This window comes from Lutra lutra, chromosome 4 (assembly GCF_902655055.1).
Source record: "Lutra lutra chromosome 4, mLutLut1.2, whole genome shotgun sequence".
Taxonomy (NCBI): domain Eukaryota; kingdom Metazoa; phylum Chordata; class Mammalia; order Carnivora; family Mustelidae; genus Lutra; species Lutra lutra.
Window position 1 is genome coordinate 152,572,877 of NC_062281.1, and position 4,143 is coordinate 152,577,019.

Here is a 4,143-nt window from a genome sequence, read left to right on the forward strand (position 1 = left end):
AAGAGGCAAAATGTGGAAAGAGCCCAGGTACCCATTGACTGATGAATGAATTAAAGATGTGGTGTAGAAAAAAAAAAATGGAATATTACTCAGCTATCAAAAAATGGAATCTTGACATTTATAAGGCTATGGATGGAACTAGAATGTATTAGGCTAAGAGAAATAAGTCAAAGACAAATACCATGTGATTTCACTCATGTGGAATTTAAGAAACAAAATGAACATAGGGGAAGGGAAAGCAAAATAAGATAAAAACAGGGAGGCAAACCATAAGCGACCCTAAACTACAGGAAACACATTTGCTGGAGGGGAGATGGCAGGGGAGATGGGGTAACTGGGTGATGGGCATTAAGGAGGGCATTTGTTGTGATGAACACTGGGTGTTATATGCAACTTATGAATCACTAAATTCTACCCCTGAAACTAATAATATGCTACATGTTAACTGGACTGAAAAAAAGAAACACTAAAAAAAAAAAATCACTTGTATTTCTCCCCAGTGCTTCTGTCAGATTCCGTGGACCCCTATCCCTCCCTCAGGACCCTCCCATGATTAAGCAACCTGCTATAAAGTTTTCTTGAAGCCATGCCAGCTCAGTAATCCCCCACCTGCTTTTCTTCCTTTTTCCTCCACTTCTTTGTCTCCATTCTTCCTTCCTTGGGATAATTCCTCCAACGATGTATTAGCTTATGCTCTCCAGAAAAAAAGCCTGAGGCAAGTCATAAATACTTCTATTTGCTTTCTCTGCAACTACATTTTCATTTTTGTTTACTTACCTTGTGTTCCTTCAACTCTACCACAGTCCTCTAGAACCATGAATTGAATATCTAAATAGACAACAAAGTTACTGTAATTTTACAACAACTTAATTGCTATCACCCAAAGGAATACTTCACACCCCATAAAATATTTAATACTTAGAATACGCAGAATGCTGTCACTATATTTGATTTTTATCACAAGTATGTAGTCACACGTTGAAAATGGAAGAAATAGTTTGCTTTACAATCTTAGTGAAGAGTGCCCTCAGTGGCAGAAATGCAATAGCCAAAAGCTGAAACAATCTAAAAGTAAAGTAGTAGATAAATTCTGTATGTCCTAAAATGAGGATTTCCAGACAAAATATACAGGATGCCCATTTAAGCTTTTAGGTAAACAATATTTCTAAGTGTAAACACCACAAATAGTACACGGGACATACCAAAAAGTTGTATATCTGAAATTCAGATCAAACTAGGTATTTTATTTTATTTTATTTTTTATTTTTATTATTATTTTTTTTAACGCTTCACGAATTTGCGTGTCATCCTTGCGCAGGGGCCATGCTAATCTTCTCTGTATCGTTCCAATTTTAGTATATGTGCTGCCGAAGCGAGCACAAACTAGGTATTTTAAATGTTTGCTGAATCTGGTAACCTACTGGAATAATACACGGCAGTGAAAATCACCGAACCCTAGCCACTTGCTCAATGTGAATTAATTGTTGAGCAAAAATATCTCTATGCGAAATTTAAACTTGGTCAGGGCTCAACAATACTTTATACATCAAGATCGTTGGTTAGTAGGTGGGGAATAGAGGCTAGTGATCTAAGGGGACCTGAGGAGATCTTTTAGACTGCTAATAAGATCTCTTGAACTAGATGGAGGATGCTTGATGGGGTCCATGATCAAAGGAGCAAGACTGATACAAAACGAAGGTCAAGCAAAGCTTTATTTCACGCCAGCACCGAGAATCAAACCGACCGGCCAGGGCCGTCTCTTACAGAGAGAGAGACAACCCCCAGCTTTACAGACTAGCTTTTATAGAGCAAAGGCCATGTGGTTGAGCCTGGCCAATGAGATCGTCTCCACCTGGCCTGACTCATCCTTGTATTTGGGCTCTGTTATCTCCACCTGACCTGACCCATCCTTGTAGTTGGGCTCTGTTATCAGGGACTGGTTGACCATATTTTACTGGTTTCCCAGACTTGCTTTTAAGTAAGTTCCTCTGGGGGCAGGGAGGCAGGGTCAGTTTAAATTTTACTGCATAAACAGCAAAATGGCTGTTTAACCGAGATGGAGTCGCTCCGGCTAAGTAGGCCCCTACAATGCTGTTCCACAAAGATTTTTTTTATGTTGTTTTAAATGACCTATGACAATTTCTGTTCTTTTCTGTGTACATTACAACTCAGTAAAATGTCTTAAGTGAGCAGTGATTACTCTGGATTGAATTTCTTTGTGCTTTTCTATCTTTTCAGTGTATTCTTCTGACTTTGAACCTAAGAATTGGGCTGCTTTTCTGTAATCAGAATCTACCAAAGCAATATTGTGTGTCATGCCTGCACCTCTGTCTTTGGATGAACCAAAAACTATTTCTGCCACAAAGTTTGGCTGTGAACCCTTTCAGATTTAGGAGAGGAGAGAACTTAAATATTTTAAGATGACTTCATTGTTAACCAACCTGTTTTTTTTGTTTGTTTTGTTTTCTCCCAATCCCCCATCATTTAGGAGCTTGCTCAATTTTGAGTATTCAGGAAAGAAAAAAAAAGCCAGTTACTTCCTACTGGGCTCCATAAGTTTTAAAAACAGCAAGGATCTCCTGGGAGACTTATAAAAAATTAGGTTTGAAGTGTGAACAACCTGTCTCAGCACAAGTTCAGAGCCTGGAACTTAGGCAAAACCAAGTTTGAATCCTGGTATGCTGGTGATCCCCTTGAACAAGTTATGAAAGCCCCAAGCTTTAATTCTCTCACTTAAATATCATTTATGTCTCCACCTAAGGAGTGACCTGCTTCACCCAGTGCCTGGCACAAGAGGAAGCCTTCAGATGTCAACATGATAAACCCACAATTGTCCTGATGAAGTCTTGAGTGTACGGCTCTTTCTTCATCCTTGAACTTTCCGTGGACCTGGGTTTATGTGCCTGGAGGCATGCCGGAGATCAGTTTACTTGCAATTTCTTCCCTCCTTGATTTTTAGCAATAAAATACTCCATAAAAATAGGAGGTTGATGAAATTATGTAAGTTAAGATGGTTCCTTCCCCAAGCCCTCGGATTCCCTCCCAGAACAATCGTAGGAGAAGAGCTCTGTGTAAACAAGAGCTGTGTCTTTGTCAATGTCCTGGAGCAATGACAATTAAATGCCTCAGCTACAGGATGCTTATCTTGTTGTAAAGTAAGAGACCTGCTCTGCCCACACCTAATCAAAAGGGCTTATTTCATTGTAATGCTGTATCACTTGGCTGCCCTCCAGGGTCTCTGAACATGCTGGGAAGAAAAGCATGGAAGATGAGCTTTATTTCATAGCTCAAGCTCCCATGAAACAGCAAAATGGCAGAAACAGCAGTCTGGTGTTGGAGATAACTGCTGTTTAATTCTAGATTTGATGTGTTAGCACCATACAAAAGGAATACGATGGGGTCTCACTTACAGCAAACTGTGTCACTGTGTGTATTGGGGGAATATGTGTCGTCTGTGTGTATCCTTGCAAATTAAATTTTTCAGCGTAAGCAGTAATCCTGCCAAACAATTACAATGTTTACAGAATCTGATGCAATCCATCTGTTGAAAAGACTTTTCTGTGTTTAGGCTGATAAAATACAAAACAGTTGGTGAAGATTTAACAAAATCCATGGATATTGATTTTGGGGGAGAGTGTCATGTTTTTTCTAGGCTGTGCAATGGCAGTGGATGGTGGAAAGCTTCCAGAGGCTTCCTGGGCACACTCCAATTCTGTGGGATGGAGAAACAGCAACACTGTCAAGGCTCAACTGCCTTTCCTAATATACTACCTCCTCGCTAAGAACAGACACTGAGGGGCACCTGGGTGGCTCAGTGGGTTAAAGCCTCTGCCTTTAGCTCAGGTCATGATCTCAAGGTCCTGGGATTGAGCCCCGCATCGGGCTCTCTGCTCAGTGGGGAGCCTGCTTCCTCCTCTCTCTCTCTCTCTCTCTCTCTGCTGGCCTCTGCCTACATGTGATCTCTGTCTGTCAAATAAATAAATAAAATCTTTAAAAAAAAAAAAAAGAACAGACACTGATGTATAGTTAGGAGTACTTGTAATGCCAAGGGTTCAAAGCACATAGTTTCTTCCCTCTGCTGCTGATTCTTGCCCTATGGTTGAGTTTGGAGCAAGGTTAATAGAGTGATTTAAAGCATCTTGG

The 4,143-nt window shown here is 40.3% G+C and overlaps 1 non-coding gene across 1 annotated transcript; it reads right to left on the reverse strand.

The window, feature by feature from the left end:
• Positions 1-1,273: 1,273 nt before the first annotated feature.
• LOC125099440 (U6 spliceosomal RNA) lies at positions 1,274-1,380 on the reverse strand. Its single transcript, XR_007127169.1, has one exon. It is a non-coding gene; the product is annotated as a U6 spliceosomal RNA (small nuclear RNA).
• Positions 1,381-4,143: the final 2,763 nt, after the last annotated feature.